General features: G+C 33.5%; 1 protein-coding gene across 1 annotated transcript in view; it reads right to left on the bottom strand.

Moving 5' to 3' along the window:
- The window catches only part of LOC143916841 (uncharacterized), a 504,240-nt gene that overhangs the window by 339,988 nt on the left and 149,072 nt on the right, over positions 1-15,180 (bottom strand). The window lies entirely within an intron of this gene.

Here is a 15,180-nt window from a genome sequence, read left to right as displayed (position 1 = left end):
ATTGTAAAAATATACAAAAAACTCGCTAACCTCACCAAACGTAACCCAACTATCACTGAAATCAAAGAATTTTACATTGCAAATATATACAAAAAACTCGCTTACCTCACCAAACCTAACCCAACCTAACCTAACCAACAACGGAATCAAAGAATTCGAGATAGTAAGATTTACAGAAAACTCGCTTACCTTACCAAACTTAACCCAACCTTAACATAACCATCAATGAAATCAAAGAATTCGAGATTGTCAGTTATTCACAAAACTCGCTTACCTCAACAAACCAAACCCAACCTAACCTAACCATCACCGAAATCAAAGTATTCGAGATTGTAAGATTTACACAAAATTCGCTAACCTCACCAAACCTAACCCTACCAAACCTTACCATCACCGAAATCAAAGAATTTGAGATTGAAAGTTATTCACAAAATTCGCTTACCTCACGAAACCTAACCCAACCTAACCTAACCATCACTGAAATCAAAGAATTTGAGATTATCAGTTATACACAAAACTCGCTAACCTCACCAAACCTTACCCAGCCTAACCTAACCATCACCTAAATCAAAGAATTCGACATGGCAAAAATAAAAACAAATCCTGTTTACCACACCAAACCTAACCCAACCTAAACTAACCATCACCGAAATCAAAGAAATTGATATTGAAAGGTATTCACAAAATTCGCTTACCTCACGAAACCTAACCCAACCTAACATTACCATCTACGAAATCAAAGTATTCGACATTGCAAAAATGTACGCAAAACTTGCTATCCTCACCAAACCTTACCCAACCTAACCTAACCATCACCTATATCAAAGAATTCGACATGGCAAAAATATACACAAAACGTGCTAACCTCACCAACTCTAACCCAACCTAAACTAACCATCACCGAAATCAAAGAAATCGACATTGCAAAAATATACAAAAAACTCGCTTACCTCACCAAACGTAACCCAACTATCACCGAAATCAAAGAATTTTACATTGCAAATATATACAAAAAACTCGCTTACCTCACCAAACCTAACCCAACCTAACCCAACTATCACCGTAATCAAAGATTTCGACGTTGCAAAAATATACAAAAAACTCGCAAACCTCACAAAACCTAACCCAACCTCACCTAACCATCACCGAAATCAAAGAAATCGACATGGCAAAAATAAAAACAAATCGTGCTTACCTCACCAAACCTAACCCAACCTAACCTAAACATCACCGAAATCAAAGAATTTGAGATTGAAAGTTATTCACAAAATTCGCTTACCTCCCGAAACCTAACCCAACCTAAAATAACCATCTACGAAATCAAAGTATTCGACATTGCAAAAATATACACAAAACGTGCTATCCTAACCAAACCTTACACAACCTAAACTAACCATCACCGAAATCAAAGAATTCGAGATTGTTAGATTTACAAAAAACTCGCTTACCTCCCCAAACCTAACCCAACCTAACCAAACCATAAGCGAATGGAAAGAATTCGACCTTGCAAAAATTTACAAAAAACTCGCTAACCTTACCAAACCTAACCCAACCTTACCTTACCATCACAGAAATCAATGAATTCGAGATTGTAAGAATTATTCAAAACTCGCTTACTTCACCAAACCTAACCCAACCCAACCTAACCTTCACCGATATCAAAGAATTCGAGATTGTTAGATTTACACAAAACTCGCTAACTTCACCAAACCTAACCCAACCTAACCTCACCAACAACGTAATCAAAGAATTCGAGATAGTAAGATTTACAGAAAACTCGCTAAGCTTACCAAACCTAACCCAACCTAACCTAATCATCACCGAAATCAAAGAATTCGAGATTGTAAGAATTACCCAAAACTCGCTTACTTTACCAAACCTAACCCAACCTACCCTGACTTTCACCGAAATCAAAGAATTCGACATTGCAAAAATATACAAAAACTCGCTAACCTCACCAAACTTAACCCAACCTAACCTATCCATCACCGAAATCAAAAAATTCGAGATTGTTAGTTATTCACTCGTTTCGTGGGTGTTAAAAAGAGGCGATTTTATAGATGTTTGGCGGCTCCTAGCTCATATAAAAAATAATTAATCAAAAAAATAAAATGATAGATGTACCCCAATGGTGGATATCCATAGCATATTAAAATATAATTTCTCTAGTGCCATAATTGAGGAAGAGAGAAGTATAGTACGTTTGTATGGACAAGGCGCTGCTGTCCAGCCCTCTTAATACTACAAGTTTACTGTAATTTAAAAAAGCAAGAAAAGTGAGATTGAGATTGATTTTTTTTCAATCTTCTTTTGCAATATGTAATTAATTTCATTTAACCCTTTGATTGCTACAACAACGATAAATCGTTGTTTTGAAATCGGCGAAGATTGCTACGACGATCGTTGTTGTCGTCATTAATTGTCGTATTTCAATACTTTCGTTGAGCCACCAGCGCATCAGTGGCACGAAACATTTTTTTTATATACGTTTTTATATTTATTTTTCAATCAGGCTTTAAAATATTTATCAATTTTTTAAATAAAAGCTCTTCAATTTCGGGTTCATCATCAAAATAAATTTCGGGTTCGTTGTCAATCTCATATAAGGAGTTATTACTTGGGAATTGATTATTGTCGATAAATTCATTTTCAGAATCAGTAGAGCTGCTGATTTGTCGAGTTCCTCGGCGAGGAGCTATTATTTCGCTTTCATCACTTTTACTGTCCGATATCATTTTGCAGAGTTAAAATAAATGGCAAAAAACAATAGAAATCCGCTTTCAATTATAAAGGTCACGAGACGTCACGAATTCATGCAATCAATCAAATGCAACTGAAATGCATACAAAATGTTTATGATACACTAGTGTTGGACCCGTTGATTTCAACGGGTGGTTTCGAAAAGGAATTGAAACTCGAATAAAAATAAAGTTAAAGATATTGAATCGACTGGTTTCGGAAAGAAATTGATGCACGAATGACAAATTACGAAGTGATTACGAATTACGAATTGAGTTTTGTGCATCGCCGACCCCCCGACGCCTTTGCCCCCAGCGCCCCCGATGCTTCCGTCGCTCCGGGGCCTTCGGCCCCAGCGCCGCCGACGCCTCTGGCGCCCCCAGCGCCCCCGATTCCTTCGGCATCCCGGGGGCTTCGCCCCCAGCGCCGCCGACGCCTCCGGCGCCCCTAGCACCCCCGATGCCTTCGGAACCCCGGGGGCTTCGCCCCCAGCGCCCCCGATGCCTTCGGCATCCCGGGGGCTTCGCCCCCAGCGTCCCGATGCCTTCGGTACCCCGGGGGCTTCGCCCCCAGCGCCGCCGACGCCTCCGGCGCCCCCAGCACCCCCAATGCCTTCGGCACCGCGGGGGCTTCGCCCCCAGCGCCCCTGGCCCCCCCCTAGCACCCCCAAAGCCTTCGGCACCCCGAGGGCCTCGCCCCCAGCGCCCCCGGCGCCACCATGAAAATATGAAAAATATGAAAAAAATGATAAAATGAAAAAAATGAAAAAATGAAAAAAATGAAAAATATGAAAAAACTGAAAAAATGAAAAAAATGAAAAAAATGAAAAAATGAAAAAAATGAAAAAAACTGAAAAAATGAAAAAAATGAAAAAAACTGAAAAAACTGAAAAAATGAAAAAAACGAAAAAAATGAAAAAAATGAAAAATATGAAAAAAATGAAAAATATGAAAAAAAAAAAAAAATTTGTTCCCCATACTGGTTGACGGTTGATCGTCCGTCACATATATACAAATATACAAATATACAAATATACAAATATACAAATAAACAAATATACAAATATACAAATATACAAATATATATATTTAGCGACAGTCCGTTTTTATATATAGTATATGTTGACAAATTATTTGATTATTAGAAACTTCGCATCCTTGTGTGTCTCGCTCACACGTACACAATTAAAACCAAGAAAGAAAGAGAGAAAGACCGCTACCTGTTTCGAATATATCGCATGTTGTAAGGATACATCGATGTCTAAAAATAGATTATTGAAAAAAATAAAGCTTCGGAAAACAATCGTCAAAACTTATTTAGTGTATATATGTAGGTATCTCTTTCGCACGCACGCATGTAAAAGCAAGACAGAAAGAGAGAGCACAAGTCCACAACTGCTTCTTAAAAATGTATATAAAGTATTTTAAAAATTACGAGCGTTCGGCGAAGTAAGTATGTAAAAAAAAATATTATATTTTTTTTTTTTCAAAATAATTACAAATGTTAGCATTTTTTGCTTGGACATTGAAAAACCTCGTAGCAGCCAAAGGGTTAATATTAACACTTTACTGTCGGCTCACGCGTATATGCGTGAATAAAAACTTTGAGTAAAAGTCCGCTCACGCGTATATGCGTGAATAAAATTAGCTTGCGCTTTGTGTACATACACGCACACAAAAGCAAATTCCCATACATATATGTATGCATACATATCTATATGTGTGTATGTATATCTATATGTATTTATTTTATCGCTGAGATGATTTCATAATCGGTTAAAGGTCATCTGAAAATCTTGATTTATTTTTTTTATAGAAAAAATTTTTGAAGTGGGAAAAAAAATCTAAAAATATAGCATCGTCTTTTAGCTATAAATAATTGTAAAAATTAAAATAAAATAATTTTTTGGACTAAGGTGACCAAACTTTTTTTATACAACAAAATCAGATAAAGGCAGAAAAAAAAGAAAAAATATTAATATCATTTTTGGGCTATAAATGATTGCAAAATTTTAAATATAATAATATTTTGAATAGGGTATTCAGCCTTTTTTTATTCAAAAAATTTCTTCAAGTTGAAAATAAAATTTTAAAATATTCCTATAGTTTTTATACTATAAATGATGACAAAAATTAAAATAAAATAGTTTTTTGGAGTAGGGTAACCAAACTTTTTAAATAACATTTTTTTTAAAGCTAGAAAACATCTAAAAATATTACCATCATCTTTACGATTAAAATTTAATATACTATAAATTTTATTAGAGTAACCAGCCTTTTTTATACAACGAATTTTTTTAATTGTCAAAATAATCTAATTTATTTTGAAAATCTATTTTATTTTAAATTTTGCATAGGGACGATGGGAATATTTTTCGATTTTAATCTCACTACAAAAATTTTGCTGTATAAAAAGCCTGGTTACCCTAATCAAAATTTATAGTATTTTAAATTTTAATCATAAAGAAGATGGGAATATTTGTAGATGTTTTCTCGCTTAAAAAAAAATGTTGTATAAAAAGGATGGTTACCTTAGTCCAAAAAATTAATTTATTTTAAATTTTGTCATCATTCATAGGCCATAGCATAAAAACAATGAGAATATTTTTAGATTTTATTTACAACTTGAAAATATTGTTGCGTAGGGGTGGGTGGAGGATCCAAGTAAAAGGCCAAAGTCGTTTCACAGCATTTATTGGTGATTAAGGAGATACACGCACTGGCAGTGCTCCGTCTAGAATGTCTTGATATCGCCTAAGTACCGCCTTATAACGGATAGATCTCTCAGGGCATCTTCAACGTCCGATTTGCTTGCCTATTGTTATGGTCACGTACTAGATGTCCCACGCTACCGCTGTGGGTTCTGAGAACTCTACCGGAATGCGACCCCGAGTTACCGCTACTCCCGCTAAGTGCATTCGGGGGAGATAATCCTCGAAACCAATTATAACGGTCACACAGTCTCTGGGATGCTACTCGGCCTAATCCGATTGCACTTACTCGGCCTAATCCGAGTGTACGTAATAATATTTTTTGTATAAAAAAAGGCTGGTTACCCTAGTCAATATTTAATCATATTTTAAATATTGCAACTTCTTCAGTGGGATTCATCATTGGTGTGTATGAATGTAAGTAATTAAAAATATGGTTTGTACGTTCAACCAGCTCACTCACTTCTGGGGTATGCTGGTATCACTTCTGGGGTATGCTGGTATCACTTCTGGGATATGGTGGATGCTGGTGTTGTCTAACACTAACCATACTTTTTCAAGATTAATACTTAATCTTTGAGAAACACCGAGTTTAACATTATTATTTTGACATCTTGGTCTTGAACTTTCGCAATTCACAAAAAAAAAAAAATGTCGTCTCGTAATTATTAATGGCTAAAGAGTATTTTTTAAATAAAAAAGTTAGAGAATCACCGAATCAAAATTGTTAATGTATTTACATAAAAAATATAGTTTGAGAATAATTCTTGGAAAATAAATTTTATGACCTCTTAAAAATAGTTGACTTTTTTAAAACCAAAATATCGCTTTACAAAAATGCAAGTTAAAGAAACACTGGATTTTTAAAAAAATTAAAACACAGATGATACTTTTCTCAAGGATTCACTAGTTGATTTGGGATACTAAAAAATTATACTTATACTTTACAGCTAATTTAAATTAAACCGAAATATCCTATTTAAACATTATCCTAAGCAACTATTATTCCGAAGTTATCACAAATTGTCTCATTTTCAAATGTGTGAAAAATGATTTTATTCTTCACATTTTTGGAATTTTGATTTACTATGGTCTGTCTATTACTGTCCACTACTACAAACTTCAGTTTTATGCTATTTTTATATTCAAAGGCTATTCGGATGACATTTACGTAATTTATTATTTTTTAAAATTAATTCGCGTACTCCAGCTTAAAATCCCTGGTTTTAATTTTTAGATGTTTGCAGAGGGATATAATGAACATTGTTTCAAAATATCACTACAATACGATCATTATTCTAGAAGTAATCAAATGCACAAAAAAGGCTTTTTTTCTATTGAAACTGAAATCGGCCCGGATTCTAGTGATAATAGTCGCGCACATTTCCGGACATGGGTGAAAACAATCCACGCGTCAAAGCGGGCGGTAAGGTGTTAAAATAACTAAATAAACTGGAAAAATGAAAGAAAATACTAGTTTATAAAAGGATTGATCTTACAAAGTTTTTTTGGCAATATATATATATATATATATATATATATATATATATATATATATATATATTATATACTAGCTGTATTACCCGGCTTCGCTCAGTATTTATAATATAAACCACTTAAACATGACTAAGCTAATAGTAAACATTTAATAAAAAAAAATAAAAAAATTAAAAAATTAAAAAAAAAAAAAAAAAATAAAAAAAATAAATAAATAAATAAATAAAAAAATCAAAAAAAAAAAAAAAAAAATTTTTTTTTGGCTTCTAGGGCTTCGCCCCTCCACGCCCCCATGAGCAATTGCCGTTTAGGGCTTGGCCCCCATGATCAGTTGCCTTTTAGGGCTTCGCCCCTCCACGCCCCCATGATTAAATGCCGTCTAAGGCTTCGCCCCCATGATCAGTTGCGATGATCAGTTGTTCATCCCCATGATCAGTTGTTCGGGGTGCCGAAGGCATCGGGGGCGCTGGGGGCGCCGGAGGCGTCGGCGGCGCTGGGGCTGAAGGCCCCGGAGCGACGGAGGCATCGGGGGCGCTGGGGGCAAAGGCGTCGGGGGGTCGGCGATGCACAAAACGTAATTCGTAATTAGTAATCACTTCGTAATTTGTCATTCGTGCATCAATTTCAATATCTTTAACTTTATTTTTTATAATTGAATTGAAATCAAATATCAGTGTTTGTTAAATTATGTGCAACCTTTTCAAATGTGTATTGAAGAAAATGATCGGCAAATGCTTTTAAGCTACTGCTATGGAGACTATATCCAGATGCTGAATATTAACCTTGTTTTATATTGCTGTGCAAATTCATTTGTATTGCGGGCTCTTCACTCGCGTGCGAACACAGCTCGAAATCGCGCCGCGAATCTGCGAGTGAAGTGGCAGCTTTTTACTAACATATTATTACTTTGTTCGTGCCAGTGGCGTAGCTAGAATTTTGGGCCCTGATGCAAAAATTTCTCCCACTTCCTGGCCAGTTTGTTCGCTTTTGATTGTATTTCTTCGTATGAATTTCGTAATTTACTAACATTCTCATATATACGATCAAACACCAAAGTGGCTTCGTCTAAACTTTAAAGTAAGATCTCGTTTTTGCAATCGATGTTTCTGCTCGAGGGCTACACGCCTGATTTGTTATTGACACGCCTACTTGCCACACCTTAGCAGTGGTGTACGGTGAAATTGTTTCATATCGAGCATGGGCCGTATGCTTTGTATCATTTATGCACAGTGGTAACTACGCTACTGGAAGTGTTGCATTTTCGAAGTTCCCCGCACAAAATGGGGCAGGCCTCCAGCCGCGAAACGCGAACACTCACACACTCACACATGGAGTTTCTGGTTTAAGGCGCGAGTGAAGCTTCGCAATTTAGTTTGCGTGATCAACGAGAATGGAAATATTTTGTAAATAAAGTATTTTGTAGATAAATAAATATACTTACAGAATTAATTGTATTTTTCGTACTACATACGCCTTTCCCCAGAAAAGAGTCCATTGCATCATAGGCAAACCATATATATATATATATATATATATATATATATATATAATATATATATATATATATATATATATATATATATATATATATATATATATATATATATATATATATATATATATATATATATATATATATACATATATATATATATATATATATATATATATATATATATATATATATATATATATATATAAAAATTAACCTTCTTTTTCAGTATCACTCTCGGATATATATATATATATATATATATATATATATATATATATATATATATATATATATATATATATATATATATATATATATATATATATATATATATATATATATATATATATATATATATATATATAAAAATTAACCTTCTTTTTCAGTATCACTCTCGGACAGTTGTGATTTTTTGTTCTTCTTATTTTTCTTTAACCGCTTTCCTTTCTTCGATGACTTTGATTCTTTAGTATTGTATAAATATTTATCAGAACGTTTTTCTGAAACTAATTCACTATTAAAAGACAAAAAAAAAACAGCATACAAAAATTGATATTATAATAACATGAATACTAACTACCATGTATTTGTAGGGGTACTTCTAAAGCCAACTCGGCTACTGGAATCGTCTCCGCATCGATTACTACGCCTAAATAATTAATCGAATTATTACCCGACGGTTTCAAATAATGAGGATAGTGAAGTTGCGCTTGCTTTCGAGCCTCTTTCATCTACAAAAACAATAACAAGTTAAAAAATCATCACGAAAACAATTACCATACATAATCAAACACACGACGATTACTTTTTCAACATCTTCAGCAGTCGGCTCGGGAGTATATAAGGTTTTATCCGGTTTGTTGGACTCTGCAGCCAACCACGACGGAAGGAATGTGACTTCTTTCTTCTTGCCCAAATCAGAATCGTCATCCGAAGCTTAACGTCCGAGCTATGCTACTGGTCAGATATATATATATATATATATATATATATATATATATATATATATATATATATATATATATATATATATATATATATATATATATATATATATATATATATATATATATATATATATACGGCGATTTATTCTATTGTTGATGATATGGTGGCGTTAACTGAAACATGGTTAACGCCATCATTTTTTAATTCGGAGTTCTTTGATTCTTCGTGGACAGTGCATCGTCGGGACAGAGAGCAACGACGTGGTGGGGGTGTTTTATTTGCTTCTCGTGTCTGGTTGCGGTCTGTCAGGTTGAAGAACTTTGAAACTCTTTCTGGCGAGGACTTATGGGTGAGAGTTGATTTTGTATTTGCGAGAGTTTTTATTTGTGTTGTTTACATTCCGCCCGCTGCGAAAGACGATGTATATGAGTTATTGTTTGCAAATATGATGAATGTACGTGATTTCATAAATGAACGTGACATATTATTAATAATGGGTGATTTTAATATGCCTAGTGCCAATATTCATGTCCGCAATAAATTTAATTTTGTAATTTCCTATTGCGACCTAGTACAGGTTGGTTCACCCATTAGTCCAAGTAAGCTTGATATTATGTTGGTGAATGAATCCAATGTGTCAGCAACGATGATCCTATGCCCAAAAGGAACTGCGATCATCCCTGAGGACCTTTATCATGATGCATTACAAATTGAGCTTCTGTTTTTGTCTTCTGTGAGACCTGTTTCAGCTTGTTCATCTGTTGGGGTTCCTTAATCACGATGGAATTTTGCTCGCGTTGATTCTAAATTGCCAAATGTACCTCATGAATACTGGTGATGCTGTTGAATTTTTGTATAACACACTATATAATATTTTTGACAGTTATGTTCCTCGGTTCATCAGTTATCCTAATTTAGAACTACATCGTCGGGTTTTTCCACCGTGGTTTGGGTCCAAACTTATAACTGATGTTCGTGCAAAATGGTTGTCTCATAGAAGATGGAAACGTAGCCAATCATTTCGTGACTATGAGAAATTTCGGATTCTTAGGAAGATCGTGAAACGTGGTGTGAGTGAGCGTTATACCCTCTATCTCAAAGAGATGGAGAGTGCTATCGTAAGTAATCCTCACCACTTTTTCAGATTTATTAAGAATAAGCATATTTCACATGGCCTTGAGCATTCGTTCTCATTTAATAATAAAAGTTGTGTCGGTACTGAGATCGCTAAAGCTTTTGCTAGTTTTTTTAGCTCTGTATTTGATCAGAGATCACCATCCCTTGATGCTAATTTGGCTTCCCAAATTGGTACTGAAGGTTTTGTTATAGACATTCCGCGGGTCTCGCTTGGAGATGTTAGGATAGCAATTTTGAAGCTGAAGGGGTCTGTTGGGCCTGATGGTGTGCCCCCTGACGTATTAAAGGCATGCTGTAATTCGCTCTTAGAGCCTCTTCAGTTTATTTTTAACCTTATTCTGGGTTCTGGTAATTATCCTGAAAAATGGAAATTATCTAGAGTCATTCCCATTCATAAAAGTGGCTCTAAAAATGAGGTTGAAAATTACAGACCTATTGCTATCATCTCGGCTATTCCCAAAATTTTCGATAATATCCTTCACCGTTTGATTCTTTTGCAGTTCAAAAGATTTTTGTGTGATGAGCAGCATGGTTTTTCACCATGTCGTTCCACTACCACCAATCTTGCCTGCTTTTCATATTATACCATGTCTAAAGTTGACCGTGGACAACAAGTTGATGTAGCCTACTTTGACTTTCGAAAAGCATTTGATCTTATCAACAATGACGCTCTTATGATCAGATTAGCTGAAGTGGGCTTTTCTCCACGTCTTCTTAAACTCTTTGCTTCTTATCTTAGTGATAGGAAGCAATTTGTTAGATATGGTATTTATGAATCTCCTTCATTTTTTACGCGATCTGGTGTAACTCAGGGGTCCACCTTAGGCCCTTTACTATTTACAATAGTCATTAATAACCTCCCAAAAGTACTACGCAATGCTTCATGTCTCTTGTTTGCTGACGACGTTAAACTATTCTTTGCTGTTAAGGATGAGAGGCAAGCCTCTCTCCTTCAAGCTGATATTAACGCTGTTTTAGAGTTCAGTTCCAGTTTAGGGCTTGAACTGAATACTAGTAAATGTGCTATTATGAGTTATGGACGTGCAAATTCGCTCTATTGTCACGGATATTCCATTGGATCCGTATTGTTGAAGCGCGTGGAATCAATGGTCGACGTGGGTATTACTTTTGATCCTCAATTCACCTTTCAAAACCACATCAAGACAATCGCTGACGTTTCCTTTCGTCGACTTGGATTTGTCTTGAGATATGCTAGATTATTATCCAACCCCTTGTCTTCTCGCTTGCTTTTCAACTCGATTGTTAGAAGTAAGCTAGAGTATAATGCAATTGTGTGGAATCCGCATGAAGCAAACTACTCTCTTATTATAGAAAAAGTGCAAAAAGCATTTCTTCGTTTTCTTTATAAGAAAGAGTATGGGTACTACCCATATCTCTATCCTACTCCTTTCCTTTTAGGCATGCTTGGGTATAATTCCCTTGAACTTCGGAGAAACTTCTCGTTAATTCGTTTCGTTCTCCAGCTATTGCGTGGTAATACGTCATGCCCGTTGTTGCTGGAACAGTTGGGACTTTATGTCCCTAATAATTATGTGCGTGGTAGACATCATCATTTAATGGTTGTACCTGCTGCTCGCACAGTTCTTTTTCGAATGGCTCCTATTCCAAGAGCTATTCGACTTCTCAATGAAATCGTTGCTGCTGTCCCTGAATGTGATATTTTACACCTTGGGGAGCGTAGATTATCGGATATTATCTTAACATATTTATCTGGTAACCTGCGCTCATCATTACTTTCTTAATTTGAATGTGATGAATGTGTGGAATCTTAATCTACTCTCTTCCATTTGGGCCTCGCTGTGATTTTATTTTTTATTCATATTTTGTTTTATTTTATTTTATTTTTTCTTTCTCCTTTGTACATTTTTATATACTATTTTAATTTTGCTCAGTGTAAACAAAGAATGGGATTTATGGATTTTATTTTTAATTTTTACACTTTTATTATTATTATTTTTTTTTAATGATGCATTATTTTCCTTTTGTTACTTTTTTTTTATTATTTTATTTTACCATGTTTTCTGCTTTTGCTTTTTTCCTTTATTTACAGTTTACTTGTTTTAATATCATATTTTTATATCTTTTTCAAATGTAGGCCATTGTGGCGCATTAGGTTCTTCCTGTAATGCCACAATGGTCCAAAACTATTAAATAAAAATAAATAAATAAATAAATATATATATATATATATATATATATATATATATATATATATATATATATATATATATATATATATATATATATATATATATATATATATATATATATATATATGTATATATATATATATTTATATATATATACAGTGGCGGACTGGCCATACAAGCGAACATGCCCGATGGCATGTGGGCCCCACTATCTGTTAGAAAATATGGGCCCTCAGTAAAATTAAATAACTTTTTAACTATTTATAGGATATTGCAACTTTGGGACCTAAAGTTTGGGTATTTCAACAAAACAAATTTCTTACGATATACACAAACAACTAATACCTGCTTTAACAGCCCAAGGATCGGTTAACTTTTTTTATTAGGCTCGAAATGTAAGTTTCAACATTTGCGTGGGCCCTTTTGCCGGGCCCATTTCCAACCTCAATATTATGTATATACCAATACCTATGTAACAACTAACTACTGAAATAAAAATGGGAATAAACAAATTTTCGTGAAAAATATAAACATAATTGCATAAAACAATTTTGATAGGACGATTCATCATCAACCAGCGATTTAAATTTACTTCATACTTTCAAAATAACATTTGATTATACTTCGATGATATAGTAAGATTTAAATACACAATTTTAAACAGTTTCCGAATATAAAATCTATTCCTAATTTAGACACATCCATGTAAATAGAAATATAGGATAGGGGCCCCCTCCCCAAAATCCCGATTTTCGGTTAACATTCATTGAAAATATTATGCATTTTTTTTCAGGGACGTAATTTGGGGTGGCCATAGGGGGGCACTCGCCCCTCTAAACTAAGGAATAGTGTGAATTTAGAAAATATTATGAATTTAATGATTAATGAGATACTACGGATCTATGAATGCTACGTTTATTTCTTATGTATGTTACTTTTGGGTAACTAATAAAATAATCGCTGCTATGTGCTTTGAAGAGAAACAAAACAAAACTTTATCTATTGTTATTACGCACATGTACATAGATAAAGTGAAAAGACAGTTGGTAGAAATTAAGTTAATTGATAGTTTTTTGATGACTCAGTTTGATGGTCGATTAATGTTGACCATGTGAAGATTTGTGGAAAAAAATTTTCGCCTGCGGCGCTTTTTTCTCTTTACATAATATTTTTTTATAATTACTTTTTCAAAAATAAGCTTATTTTTTTCATATTTTATAACTCAATTAGGTGTATTCAAAGAATATTTTCCATTTTTATTCCGATATAAAAAAGATTTTTTGAAAAAAAATTCAATTTGACCAATCTTTGCCTGCCCCCCCCAAGAAAAAGCTGAAATGACGTCCCTGACGTGGTGGAAAGAAGAAAATTTTGTTATATGGGGGGGGGGGGGGACAAATTTTTTTAACCCTGGGGGGCCCCCCTTTGACTACTGGCATGCACTGATTTCAGTCCCAGTCCGCCACTGTATATATATATATATATATATATATATATATATATATATATATATATATATATATATATATATATATATAAGTGAAAATCCAAATAATTCAAATTTGTATGTGAAAAAATACACTATTACATTTCAGAAGCGCTGGTATAAAGACAATTAAAGGAAATATTTTGATTACTTTGAATAAATAATTACGAAAATAAAAAAATAAAAAATATGTAAATAATTGAGAAACGTTTCTTGAAATGGTTGACAATTACTGAAAACATAGATGAATAAAATTATCCCATAAAATACTATTAAACTTAATAAAAGTGTGAAAAACCATCTTAAAATCAGTCGAATATCATTATAAACACAAAAATTTGTATTCATCAAAATTTTTTATCAGAGAATCTCTGGTACTACAAACCGTTTGAGAATAACTGGAATTTAATAAACGAATGGAAATCTGTGAAATCATTTGAATTTGTGAAGTTACGTTATTTGGAAATTAACTTTAGGATAAAAACATATTAATAAAATAAAAGTTTCAGAGCCACTGACATTAACATATTGATTATTTCTCATAAAAGTTAACAAATTTCACAATTCGATAAAAACCACGATATAACAGAATAAAAGTGCAAAAGTATTTGAGAAACCTTCGTAAAATCATTTGAGAGCCGTTGGAATGCAGCAAATTGCAAAAACATATATGAAATTCATCTTCATTTTTAAATAAAAGTTATAATTATGAAAAGTTTGAGAATCACTTAATGAATAATGGAAAAGTATTATTTAATCGACGAAAAGTGTGAAAAATATTTGAGAGCTACCGTTTGAAATAAATTTAAAGAAATATACAAAATTTATTTTGAATTTCGAATTAATTTCACGAATTTAAAGTCGTATTATTTAAACAAGAAAAATTATTAGAAATGAAATATAACATTTCTGGATTGAATTGAATTGAATTCATTTTTATGTATAAAATATGTATGTATACGTTTTTAATTTTGGCCATTCTCTGATTTTTCAGTTC

The sequence above is a fragment of the Arctopsyche grandis genome, chromosome 9 (genome assembly GCF_051622035.1).
Source record: "Arctopsyche grandis isolate Sample6627 chromosome 9, ASM5162203v2, whole genome shotgun sequence".
NCBI lineage: Eukaryota > Metazoa > Arthropoda > Insecta > Trichoptera > Hydropsychidae > Arctopsyche > Arctopsyche grandis.
Note: the sequence above shows the minus strand (reverse complement) of the source record. Positions and strands in the feature narration are given on the sequence as shown.